Below are 14,545 nucleotides of genomic sequence, written 5' to 3' on the forward strand. Positions count from 1 at the left end.
AGGTGATTGAGGCCTTCACTTTTGATGGGAGATCTTCTGCACGAACTTCCTTGAGTAAATCAAGGTTAACATTCGGCGGTTTTACATTCCAATTCCTTTCCATGACCGTCAAATGTACACATATATCGGGAAGATTCTAATTCGTGTGTTCTTTGAATTGGTCCTTTGCCCGAGATATTAATGTAACATCATGGTCACGGTCAGGAATTGAAAGGTAACGAATAGCTCTATTTGTTACAATCTTCGTAACGAGTCGATCAAATGGTAGTTGCCCACTCTCTGCCATAACAGCGAGGGTAGGACTTGTAACGAAGGCACCAATGGCTATCTTTATTGCCTTGTTATATACCGGTTCGATCGTTTTTAGTGGTTTTTCACCACCTCGGCTGAAGATGCTTACTCCATAGAGAATTTTTGGTATTAACCAAGCATTTATTATCCGTAAAAGAGATTTCCTATGTCCCAAAGCTAGATTGCCAGAAATCGCCTTCAATAGATTCAATCTATTGCGGGCATCTTTTTTGACCATCTGAGCATGTGGTTTAAAAATCAGTCTCTTATCAAAAGTTACTCCAAGTATTTTGAGAGTTTTGACTGAGGGAATTTGGGTTTCGAAAATTTTAGGGTTGGAAACTTTGAAGTGAGCTTTGGGATTACATATATGCAGAAGTTTTGATTTTTCGGGGATATATCGAAACCAGCCCCGTTTTGAACAGAATCAATCGCTTTCTGAAGTCTTTTGACGTAGGACTACGTCTTACATTTCTATACCGGGGTGTAAAATCAAAGTTTCGAAAACGAAAGCGTTACGCCGGAGACCGAGATTTTGAGCGTTAATAGCTCCTAAACAACTGAACGAAATGGTATGATAAACACTTCATTCGATAGATAAAATGTCTACGCGTTCTATACTTGTTACTTTCTGATCCAAAAACTTGTTTCAATAGTCTTAAAATTGCTTTCAAAACAGGCTATTGAAATCACCAATCGGTATATAAGCGAGCGCCGCTCGGAAATCCACTTAGTTCTAATTGAACAGCGATTGGAGCATGTTGTCGCTGTTGTGGTGAAGCTCTTCGTTTATCATGAAAGCGCGAATGAACGGTGTCTCTAAGAGCCTGTTTGTGCACCTTAGGCCAGAAGGGAATCCATCAGGAGGAGAGTGATGCCACAAACTGTTCCCCGGGAAGATCTCGAAGCAGCCGCTACAAACACACACACATACACGCACGGAATTCTTTCCGTTTGGATGCCATTCAGCATCGAGAAAGATCCGGAAAATAATCTGCCAGTTCCTCTGGGAATTTAAAAATACATTCATGCGAAAGAGTTTATTTGAATGTTTTCTATCCATGTAACACTGTGACCAAATATGTTTCAATCAAGTGCTATTAACAGATGGTTATCGAGTTAGCATTAACCACTGGTGGGCTTCCAGTATCGAGGAAAATGTGGAAATATCTAATCGTTACTGAAAATAATCTGCCAATTCCTCTGGGAATTTAAAAATACATTCATGTGAAAGAGTTTATTAGAATGTTTTCTATCCATGTAACACTGTGACCAAATACATTTGGTTTTGTGATTTTTCAATCAATCGCAATTAACAGAATAGCTTCTGAAGATTATTCTTCCCCATCAGTAGAATATTTCCGTATCCAATATTGTATGCGCCCGCAATCGATTATTGCTCAGTCGCCGAAAGTTCCGAGCTCAGAGAGTTCATTCCCCTCTAGTTTGCCTTCCAAATTGCCATCGTAAACCATGCCTTCTCTCGATTCAATCACGCACAAAAAGCATACTTAAGCGATATTCTGGTGGTGAGACGCATTCATTTTTCGTGAGGACATCGACAAGACAACATCGTTGCTGAGGGTGCTGGACGGCGAAGGATCGAGATCTGCCCTGAAACGCAGGCAGTTTGTTTGAACCTGTGAGGGAGCACAGAGAAGCCGATCCTTCAGGAGAAGAGAAGGTGACCATCGAAGCAACCGCTACACACACATATACACGCACGGAATTCTTACCGTTTGGATGCCATTCAGCATCGAGAAAGATCCGGAAAATAATCTGCCAGTTCCTCTGGGAATTTAAAAATACATTCATGTGAAAGAATTTATTTGAATGTTTTCTATCTATGTAACACTGTGACCAAATATGTTTCAATCAAGTGCTATTAACAGATGGTTATCGAGTTAGCATAAACCACTGGTGGGCTTCCAGTATCGAGGAAAATGTGGTAATATCTAATCGTTACTGAAAATAATCTGCCAGTTCCTCTGGGAATTTAAAATTACATTCATGTGAAAGAGTTTATTTTAATGTTTTCTATCCATGTAACACTGTGACCAAGTACATTTGGTTTTGTGATTTTTCAATCAATCGCAATTAACAGAATAGCTTCTGAAGATTATTCTTCCCTATCAGTAGAATATTTCCGTATCCAATATTGGATGCATAAAACCTTGTGCATCCAACGTAACACTCTCGTTTTCGAAGTCCCCCAAATATTCATTCATTCAGAATGAATTCAGATTCAAATTCAAACAAATGATCTCTAAATCAACGATAGTCCTACGTCACCCTTGCGGTTATACCATAGATATAACCCACTTCCTGTTTTTCTTGTTGCTGATGCAGTGACGCTAACTGAAACTAGCACAATGTCGCTAGTAGTAGCACAATGTCGCATAGACAAGAATTTTTACATTTTCCGGATTTTTTGCAAAAAGGGACTGCATAATAATTATGAAGAGGGTTGGCGATACAACCGAGCCTTGGGGAATTCCCCTTTCTTGGATTTTCAATGAAGATTTTTTGTTGTTGACTATGACTCTGAGTTCTATTTTCTAGGAAACTTTTCACATAGAAACCTAGTCTTCCACGGATCACCCAGTCGAAGAGACTCTTCAATACTGGATATCTCCATGCTGATCAAATGCTTTACTTAGATAAAGTGATGCCACATCTGCGTGGTGATCTTTCTCAATAACGTCATGTACAATAGCCTGTAGATCTTCGAGGTGATCTTCTGTGCATTTTCCCGCACGAAAAGCGAACTGTCTTGGATCGAGCAGCTTATTAGACTCTAAAAAGGTCTTTAGGCGTCGATTTACTATCCTTTCTAGAACTTTTCCAACACAACTCAAAAGAGTCCAAAATTGTATAGAAGATGTTGGTTTTGACTACGTCTTTCATTTCTGTACCGGGGTGTTAGTTCAAAGTTTCTAAAACGAGAGAGTGACGCTGGACTGCAAGGTTTTGAATGTTAATACCTCTTTACCGGCTGGATGGAGTGGTATAATAATCACTTCATCCAAGAGATAAAATGTCAACGAATTATATGATTGTCACTTATCGGTTCAAAAGCTTAAAAATTGCTTTGAAAGCAAGCTATTGAAATCATAACAATCTTGCTCATTGATGATGATTGGTGATCGCAATGTGTTCCCGAACACGGTCACAAAATATAGGCACATGAAGAAACCGTGATTTGTTTTGCTCGCTTGCATGAGTGTTTGGGCATTGAGCTTCGTATTACGGAATGGAGGAGTAGGCATGACAATATGGGGTTGCAGGAGAAATGAACACACTTTTAAAATCAAAATTATGAATGAGAATTAATTTTCCCAAAAAAAAATTAGTACTCTATGTAAATGAAAATCACTTTTGCTTGCAAGTAGTGAAAAAATATCATGCAAAAATTGTGTCTCTAGATAATTTTATATTATAATGTTATGTTCTGGTGAGAATATCTGAAAAATCTGAAAATCGTTTAAATTAGGGTCATAACGACGTACGTCTAATAGGTAAATAACACCAAGAAAAAAATTTCATACAAATTTTAGCAATTTAAAACTGCTTTAAGGGCGACTGATAGAGAATAGCTGGTCTCATACAAACTAATGTCGTATCCAGATGACACCATTCCACCGTCAACGCGAAAAGCAGACATACGCAAGGCGTGAGTACTTTCACTCGCATCGGTTTCTGTTCTGCTTTCGCATGGAACAGTCATGAAAAATTGTTTGCGTATGAATGCGTCCGAGCGAAGTAATATTCGCACCCATCTACGCATTCGGCTTGGTGTTCCCGTGATGTAATCCAATAGCATCAGTTTGGCTTGGTGTTCCCGTGATGTAATCCAATAGCATCAGTTTGGCTTGGTGTTCCCGTGATGTAATCCAATAGCATTTGGATCCAAAAATGGTCCAGTCGGTAATTTTTCCGATCATAGAGAACAAACTCATTGCACCACTGATACGCTCAAAATATTTCAAAAATCCAAATATTTGTCGAGTTGTTATCCAATCAATTTTAGATCGGAACCAATGACGGAGAGGTCGAGAGAGAACGCGGTTTTGGTCATAGAATACGTCAACGGCGATCGCTTCATAAGTTTTCCAACCAGTGCTTTAAACAATCTTTGGTTTTTAAATTACAACATACGAATCAACAAATTAGAAGAATAAAAAAAATGATTGTTCTATTGTACATACCTTTCAATTCATCGACAACAGACATGCTTTCATTGCTAGACAACGTATTTCCAGTATCAGAATTCTTTTGTTTTGAGCCTGTTTGTTGTGAAGGAACGTCATTTCGAATGGCTGAATTTTGTGCGATATCGTCTAAAGATTTCTGGATGCAATCACCTGAAAATATACATGAGGGTAAAAAAGTATAGCCGGAAAATTACTTCATTTAATTAAAAAAAGTTAAGATAATTTAATCACAGTTGTTATCAATAACCTATTACAATGCAAATTGATTGGACAAAACACTTCAGTTTGTTTGTACTCATACATTTAGTTTACACACCGTCGGTTTCGTACAGAATCATACACGTTTTGTTTTACTTCTACAACTTTTTCGGACACGTTGCAGAGTTATGCTCACACAAACTGCGTCGTCAATCTAAGGACACACGGGAACTTCCGATCGGACACAATTTTTTCTTCACGCGAATTCTCGGGAAACAAAAACACACTTTTAGGTATAGTCTTTTTCTCTACACAAGCCAAAGGATAACTTCAAAAACACACAGCCCTCGGTTGAGTGCAATTTACGGCTGGAATTTTGCAATCGGCTGACTGCACACAAAAATTTTGAAGATAGCAACGGAAGCGGATCGGTTGAGCCAACACGATGTAATCACCTAAGACAAGACGTGACAACTGGCTTCTTACTCTTCTTTCTGCATTTTCTTCGACCAAGTGCTAGATAACAGGGAAGCGAGATGTGAAGGTTGCCAAATGTTATAAAATTTCGGAAGATTATTTTCCCATGAAAAACATGTGTTCTTCGTATCATGTATTTTCTGAGTTGCATAATTTTTTTTGTATTAATCTTCCGACCGAATATCACATATTTTAAACAATAAGTATTTTCCTGTTATTTTGGTATCCAAAAAATAAAATGTGAAGAGATAAAGAAAACTAGAAAACGTAGATTTGATAGTAGGTGTATGATATGTTGACATATATGAATTAAATTCAAAGTTCATTTTATTTATCAAGAGATTACGGGCCTTACCGTTTACACTTCAAGATGAAAACGGAATGGACGACACGCCATGAAATTTCGTTTTACGAGTTAGAGAAAATGATGGGTTTTCAGGTAGAATGAACACTCTTCAAATAGAAATTATGAATGAAAATTAACTTCTCCGTATCATATTAGTGTTGATTGTGAATGGAAAACTTTGCTTTCTTCATTTGGTAAAATAATCTCGTACAAAAATTGTATCTGAAGATAATTTTATATTATAATGAGTAGTTTTAGTGAGAATATCGCAAAGTGTATAGAAAACAGGTCAAGTTAGGGTAAGAAAGACGTTCTTCAAGTAAATAAATAACGCCAAGTAAAAATTTTCATTCAGGTTTTAACAATTTAAAAGTGCCTTCGGGCCGAGTAGTAAGACTTGTTAAAAGCTTATTTCGTTTCCAGATATCGATACCGTATCTCTGTCATCGCGGATAAACTTCAATTCGTTTTTACCGTGGAGTGTATACGGAAATAAGGCCTTATAATTTAACTTTGATATCGTTCAAATACTAACAGTACTGAAATATTGATAAAATCATACATTCCCAAATAATAACATAGCGTTTATTCAGGTTTTTTTTTCTGTAGGTATGTATGGTTTATTCAAGTTCCAATATGATTTTAAATACTTTTCTGCTGCGTTGGTTGTTATTTGTTATTAGATTATAATTATATTGCTAACTGCTTTACGGTTGGAAAATAATTGAATGCTCTTCTCTGTTAGGTCGCTGCTATTATGCTATGCTAGATGGCAAAATAATCCCGAAAAGATGTAGGGTGGAAATTCCGATGCAATGTTTCCTTCTCTTCGGGAACACCGGACGTAATAGAAACGAAAATATACAAAAAAATCCATTATAGAAATTATCGCTAAATTGAAATGTGAATGCAACAATTATTCAATTTTGAATATATTTGGCAACATATTTATCTTTGTTAATTATTTTACTCATTAGCCAATCAGAAGGCGAGTTGCAAGTGGTCCGAGTTTGACAGAAGTGGTGGTCCGGAATCGGCCCCCTATTGTCATGTCTCGTCTCAGGCTTCGTTTATTGCGATAGTTGCACCGTATTCGTTCGATTAATAATTGATTTCTGTATCGGGGATCACTAGTCACCAATATCTACACAGTAGAATATAAATTGAAGCATTGTTTGTTTACAATGACATAAAGCTGCAAGGTCATCACCTGGTCTTATAGAAGGAGGAAGGAGAATAGAAGGAGTTACAGAGTATTGCTGTACGAATTTTCAAACGCGTTTTTCTCAAAACCATGTTTTTCAATTGGTGGTATCAATATATCAGGATCTACTCGACCGATTTGGCTGATATTTTTTATCAGCATTTAAAAATTAATTATCTAAAGCGTTACATGCCGTTTTGACGTAGAACTACGTCTTTCATTAAGGGTGCCAAATCAGAAAACAGGTCACGTTTTTATGAAATAAAGTTAATGTTAATAACTATTTTTGCCGCGAACAGATTTTGGCGATTTACATACTAAACGAATCGGAAATTCCCTAAGATTTGTTTAATATGCTATACATTGGAATCTCCTAGTTTGTAAATGGTTAAAATTCATGAAAACTTTAAGCGTTTTCATTTTTCCTTACATTTGTTCTGTCCATTTGCGTGCTTTCCAGAACAGAGCTGTCAATAACGAGCATTGAAGGGGAAATCGTAGGATTTAAAGTCTCCGCGAACAGAGGAAAAGAAAAAGATTGAAGGGGAACACTTGCCTAGAGTATAAACAGTGGATCTCGCTGAGGCAAACTTTTATCATTCCACTCCGACCGTCGACAGAGATGGACGTGTTTGGAGCTCCATTCATTACCTGATTTTTAAAAAGCTATTTATTTCTCTTTTCAGATTGTCTACCTGCGATTCATCAACTACCTGTCTGCCCTTGAGGACTACAACAATGGGGAAAACCCGGTCAACCGACCCAGGCATACCACATGGCACCAACAAACGACATCGATCGGACACCGGCAAGGAGCCAATATTAGAAAGAAACCGCTATGCTTTATTGGATGGCCATACCGAGGAGGAACCAACTACCGAGAAAGTAAATGTAGAGAAAAAGGTGAAAGTACCACCTTATTTTACAACATCGAGAGATATAGGAACTTTGAGGTCTGAACTGCTGGCGCTGAAATTGCAGCCAGTTTTTAAAATATGCAGCATCGGGATTAAAATCACTAGTCCCAACCTGGAGCAATATAAAATAATTGGATCATACCTGAAATCAAAAAATCATGAGTTTTACACTCACCGCCGTCTGAAAAACCATTTAAGGTGGTGTTGCGAGGTCTTCCTGCTATTGAGTTGGAGGATATTAAAAAAGATCTGGAACAATCATACAATATTCAGCCGTTAGCTGTATATTGGATGACTAGGCATAAAACGCCAGACAATGGGTATTCCAATGTTTTGTACCTGATCCACTTCAAGAAAGGATCAGCCAACATAACTCGCATAAGAGAAATCAGTGAGATCTTCAACATCTCGGTACAATGGGACCGATACAAACCTCAACATCGGGATGTAACGCAATGTTCAAATTGCCTTGGTTTCGGACACGGAACAAGAAACTGTCACATGAAAACTCGTTGTGGCAAGTGTGCTGCTGACCACCTAACAAGCACTTGCAGCCTTCCAGAAAAAGAACCTCGCAAATGCGTTAACTGTGGCGAAAGTCACCAAGCCACCAGCCGTAGCTGCACAAAACGTGCGGATTTTAAACGTATCTGGAAGCAAGCTACTGATAAAACACAGAATAGGAAGAAGGTTCCAGAATTTACTGACAAAGAGTTCCCTCCAATGGTTTCTCGCACGATTCCTGTTCTTCCTCCTCTTCCACTTCCTACAGGTCGCCCCCAAACGGCCTCTTCTAGCGAAAAGCCAAAAAAGGAGCAACCGAGCTATAGTAAGGTTGCAGCTATTCCTCTTCTACTGAGGAGCTTTATAGCATGCAAGAACTTGCAACCCTGTTCTTGAACTAGATCGACAGACTAGAAGTTGTCGCAACCAACAGGAACAAGTACAAGTTATGCTACATTTTTATTATAACCATGGATCGGTCATCTCTAAGGCTAATTAATTGGAATGCCTGCTCTCTTAAGAGTAAGCTTATCGAGTTCACTGACTTCCTGGTGACAAACAGCATCGACGTAGCTATCGTTACTGAGACGCATCTTAAACCGAATATTAATATTCGAGTCCCGAATTATCGTCTATTGAGAATGGATCGTGCTGGTTCTGGTGGAGGAGGTGTTGCCTTAGCCATCAGAAATAACATCAGATATCGACTTTTGCCGTGTCTGAAACTCAACATCATCGAAGCTATTGGGGCGGAAATCACAACATCGATTGGGTCTATTATCGTGATTGCGGTCTACTATCCCAAACAGACGTCAATCAGAGATGGCTCAGCGTTGCTTCTTAAAAACGATATCATCAAGCTAACACGAAGGCAGTCGAAATACGTCATCGGCGGGGACATTAGTGCTCGACATCAGTCCTGGGGAAACCAAAGGAGGAATCAATATGGAGTGACTCTAAATGATGATCTACAGTGTGGGCGCTACAGGATTCTTAGTCCAGCGACCCCCACTCGCATTTCTCGTTCTGGAGTACATTCCATAATTGATTTCTTCATTACCAACATGGATCGCCACATCGGTGATCCTATTGCCCTTAACGAGTTGAGTTCGGATCACTTACAAGTGATGGTTGAATTGGGAGTGAATGTCGTAGTCAGGAGGCCACAATGTAGACGGGACCATCATCGTGCGAATTGGGTGGAATTCCAGCAGCTTATTGACAACAACATTGATCTCAATCAGCCTCTTGAATCTCCCGAAGATATCGAAGCAACAGTCAGCTCTATTCAAACTGCAGTTATTCAGGCTCGCCAAAACCACATCCCAGAAACGATTCAGGTGAGTGACTGTTCAAATTGATTCCATTACTAAACATTTGATTAGGCTTCGGAACCTCTATCGAAGGCAGTACCAACGTACTGGTATTCGAGAGAGGAAACGACAGTATAATCAGTTAACCAAGGTTATCCAGGCCAGAATGATTGATCTCCGTAACAAAAAATTCGCAAAAGATATTAGTAAACTTCCGAATAACTCCAAGCCTTTTTGGAGGCTCGCTAAAATTCTCAAGACCAAGTCTAATCCTATTCCTCCTCTTCTTCAACCTGACAATTCAGAACGATCGATAACACCTGCCGAAAAGGCTAATGCAATTGGCAACCATTTCGCTAGTTCACACAATCTTGGCCAGAACATTACAAGTCCATTTGAAGCTTCGGCGAATGATACTGTAAGGGCTATTGACAATATCCATTCTGTACCTCAAGAGAGTGAAATCATCTCGACTGCAGAGGTTATCTCGGTTATACGCTCGTTGAAGAATATGAAGGCCCCCGGCTTCGACAGTATATTTAACATTGAGTTGAAACATCTTAGTAACAACTTATATGAAATTATGACTTCTGTCTTCAACAGATGTCTATCACTTGGCTACTTCCCCTCGAGTTGGAAGTTGGCAAAAGTGATCCCGATACTAAAACCCGGAAAAGATCCTTCTTCTTCAAAGAGCTATCGACCAATTAGCCTTCTCCCAGCATTTTCGAAAGTATTCGAAAAAATTATTTGGCAACATATTTATCTTTGTTAATTATTTTACTCATTAGCCAATCAGAAGGCGAGTTGCAAGTGGTCCGAGTTTGACAGAAGTGGTGGTCCGGAATCGGCCCCCTATTGTCATGTCTCGTCTCAGGCTTCGTTTATTGCGATAGTTGCACCGTATTCGTTCGATTAATAATTGATTTCTGTATCGGGGATCACTAGTCACCAATATCTACACAGTAGAATATAAATTGAAGCATTGTTTGTTTACAATGACATAAAGCTGCAAGGTCATCACCTGGTCTTATAGAAGGAGGAAGGAGAATAGAAGGAGTTACAGAGTATTGCTGTACGAATTTTCAAACGCGTTTTTCTCAAAACCATGTTTTTCAATTGGTGGTATCAATATATCAGGATCTACTCGACCGATTTGGCTGATATTTTTTATCAGCATTTAAAAATTAATTATCTAAAGCGTTACATGCCGTTTTGACGTAGAACTACGTCTTTCATTAAGGGTGCCAAATCAGAAAACAGGTCACGTTTTTATGAAATAAAGTTAATGTTAATAACTATTTTTGCCGCGAACAGATTTTGGCGATTTACATACTAAACGAATCGGAAATTCCCTAAGATTTGTTTAATATGCTATACATTGGAATCTCCTGGTTTGTAAATGGTTAAAATTCATGAAAACTTTAAGCGTTTTCATTTTTCCTTACATTTGTTCTGTCCATTTGCGTGCTTTCCAGAACAGAGCTGTCAATAACGAGCATTGAAGGGGAAATCGTAGGATTTAAAGTCTCCGCGAACAGAGGAAAAGAAGAAGATTGAAGGGGAACACTTGCCTAGAGTATAAACAGTGGATCTCGCTGAGGCAAACTTTTATCATTCCACTCCGACCGTCGACAGAGACGGACGTGTTTGGAGCTCCATTCATTACCTGATTTTTAAAAAGCTATTTATTTCTCTTTTCAGATTGTCTACCTGCGATTCATCAACTACCTGTCTGCCCTTGAGGACTACAACAATGGGGAAAACCCGGTCAACCGACCCAGGCATACCACATGGCACCAACAAACGACATCGATCGGACACCGGCAAGGAGCCAATATTAGAAAGAAACCGCTATGCTTTATTGGATGGCCATACCGAGGAGGAACCAACTACCGAGAAAGTAAATGTAGAGAAAAAGGTGAAAGTACCACCTTATTTTACAACATCGAGAGATATAGGAACTTTGAGGTCTGAACTGCTGGCGCTGAAATTGCAGCCAGTTTTTAAAATATGCAGCATCGGGATTAAAATCACTAGTCCCAACCTGGAGCAATATAAAATAATTGGATCATACCTGAAATCAAAAAATCATGAGTTTTACACTCACGATACGCCGTCTGAAAAACCATTTAAGGTGGTGTTGCGAGGTCTTCCTGCTATTGAGTTGGAGGATATTAAAAAAGATCTGGAACAATCATACAATATTCAGCTGTTAGCTGTATATCGGATGACTAGGCATAAAACGCCAGACAATGGGTATTCCAATGTTTTGTACCTGATCCACTTCAAGAAAGGATCAGCCAACATAACTCGCATAAGAGAAATCAGTGAGATCTTCAACATCTCGGTACAATGGGACCGATACAAACCTCAACATCGGGATGTAACGCAATGTTCAAATTGCCTTGGTTTCGGACACGGAACAAGAAACTGTCACATGAAAACTCGTTGTGGCAAGTGTGCTGCTGACCACCTAACAAGCACTTGCAGCCTTCCAGAAAAAGAACCTCGCAAATGCGTTAACTGTGGCGAAAGTCACCAAGCCACCAGCCGTAGCTGCACAAAACGTGCGGATTTTAAACGTATCTGGAAGCAAGCTACTGATAAAACACAGAATAGGAAGAAGGTTCCAGAATTTACTGACAAAGAGTTCCCTCCAATGGTTTCTCGCACGATTCCTGTTCTTCCTCCTCTTCCACTTCCTACAGGTCGCCCCCAAACGGCCTCTTCTAGCGAAAAGCCAAAAAAGGAGCAACCGAGCTATAGTAAGGTTGCAGCTATTGGTTTATCACCTACACCAAAACCTTCACCTCATTCCTCTTCTACTGAGGAGCTTTATAGCATGCAAGAACTTGCAACCCTGTTCTTGAACTAGATCGACAGACTAGAAGTTGTCGCAACCAACAGGAACAAGTACAAGTTATGCTACATTTTTATTATAACCATGGATCGGTCATCTCTAAGGCTAATTAATTGGAATGCCTGCTCTCTTAAGAGTAAGCTTATCGAGTTCACTGACTTCCTGGTGACAAACAGCATCAACGTAGCTATCGTTACTGAGACGCATCTTAAACCGAATATTAATATTCGAGTCCCGAATTATCGTCTATTGAGAATGGATCGTGCTGGTTCTGGTGGAGGAGGTGTTGCCTTAGCCATCAGAAATAACATCAGATATCGACTTTTGCCGTGTCTGAAACTCAACATCATCGAAGCTATTGGGGCGGAAATCACAACATCGATTGGGTCTATTATCGTGATTGCGGTCTACTATCCCAAACAGACGTCAATCAGAGATGGCTCAGCGTTGCTTCTTAAAAACGATATCATCAAGCTAACACGAAGGCAGTCGAAATACGTCATCGGCGGGGACATTAATGCTCGACATCAGTCCTGGGGAAACCAAAGGAGGAATCAATATGGAGTGACTCTAAATGATGATCTACAGTGTGGGCGCTACAGGATTCTTAGTCCAGCGACCCCCACTCGCATTTCTCGTTCTGGAGTACATTCCATAATTGATTTCTTCATTACCAACATGGATCGCCACATCGGTGATCCTATTGCCCTTAACGAGTTGAGTTCGGATCACTTCCCAGTGATGGTTGAATTGGGAGTGAATGTCGTAGTCAGGAGGCCACAATGTAGACGGGACCATCATCGTGCGAATTGGGTGGAATTCCAGCAGCTTATTGACAACAACATTGATCTCAATCAGCCTCTTGAATCTCCCGAAGATATCGAAGCAACAGGTCTGCTCTATTCAAACTGCAGTTATTCAGGCTCGCCAAAACCACATCCCAGAAACGATTCAGGTGAGTGACTCTGTTCAAATTGATTCCATTACTAAACATTTGATTAGGCTTCGGAACCTCTATCGAAGGCAGTACCAACGTACTGGTATTCGAGAGAGGAAACGACAGTATAATCAGTTAACCAAGGTTATCCAGGCCAGAATGATTGATCTCCGTAACAAAAAATTCGCAAAAGATATTAGTAAACTTCCGAATAACTCCAAGCCTTTTTGGAGGCTCGCTAAAATTCTCAATACCAAGTCTAATCCTATTCCTCCTCTTCTTCAACCTGACAATTCAGAACGATCGATAACACCTGCCGAAAAGGCTAATGCAATTGGCAACCATTTCGCTAGTTCACACAATCTTGGCCAGAACATTACAAGTCCATTTGAAGCTTCGGCGAATGATACTGTAAGGGCTATTGACAATATCCATTCTGTACCTCAAGAGAGTGAAATCATCTCGACTGCAGAGGTTATCTCGGTTATACGCTCGTTGAAGAATATGAAGGCCCCCGGCTTCGACAGTATATTTAACATTGAGTTGAAACATCTTAGTAACAACTTATATGAAATTATGACTTCTGTCTTCAACAGATGTCTATCACTTGGCTACTTCCCCTCGAGTTGGAAGTTGGCAAAAGTGATCCCGATACTAAAACCCGGAAAAGATCCTTCTTCTTCAAAGAGCTATCGACCAATTAGCCTTCTCCCAGCATTTTCGAAAGTATTCGAAAAAATTATATTAACGCGCATTCTTGCTTTTGCAGATTAGCACAATATATTTTTGGATGAGCAGTTTGGATTCCGAAAAGGTCACTCTACAATTCACCAGCTTCGTAGAGTATACAATATAATCAGACGAAACAAGTCAGTTTCAAAATCATCTGCCATGGCACTTCTTGATGTTGAAAAAGCATTTGATAATGTTTGGCATAATGGTCTCATTTACAAGCTTCAGAACTTTGGTTTTCCTACATACTTGATAAAAATTATAAAAAATTATCTTTCTGATAGAGCGTTCAATGTTTCTATAAACAATATTTCATCAGAGAAATTCATTGTGAATGCAGGTGTTCCTCAAGGATCCATCTTGGGACCAATTCTTTTCAATATCTACACTTCATGCTTGGTTTTAAAGTCTGTGTTAGGGAACATTTTTCGATGAGAACAAAAGTCCCCCTACTTTCATGTATTTGCAATGCCGATTTCCCCAAGGCTGCTTGGTTTTGATGGCTGTGTTAGGGAAACCGTAAATCGGGCCAATCAGAACGATGCAGTT

The 14,545-nt window shown here is 39.5% G+C and overlaps 1 protein-coding gene across 1 annotated transcript in view; it reads right to left on the reverse strand.

Moving 5' to 3' along the window:
• The window catches only part of LOC129781445 (uncharacterized), a 324,032-nt gene that overhangs the window by 284,361 nt on the left and 25,126 nt on the right, over positions 1 to 14,545 (reverse strand). The window contains exon 4 of the mRNA XM_055789175.1: positions 4,500 to 4,655. The gene's annotated coding sequence lies outside the window, so the exon portion shown is untranslated. The remainder of the gene's footprint in view (positions 1 to 4,499; positions 4,656 to 14,545) is intronic.

Source organism: Toxorhynchites rutilus, unplaced genomic scaffold (assembly GCF_029784135.1).
Source record: "Toxorhynchites rutilus septentrionalis strain SRP unplaced genomic scaffold, ASM2978413v1 HiC_scaffold_10, whole genome shotgun sequence".
NCBI classification, from domain to species: domain Eukaryota; kingdom Metazoa; phylum Arthropoda; class Insecta; order Diptera; family Culicidae; genus Toxorhynchites; species Toxorhynchites rutilus.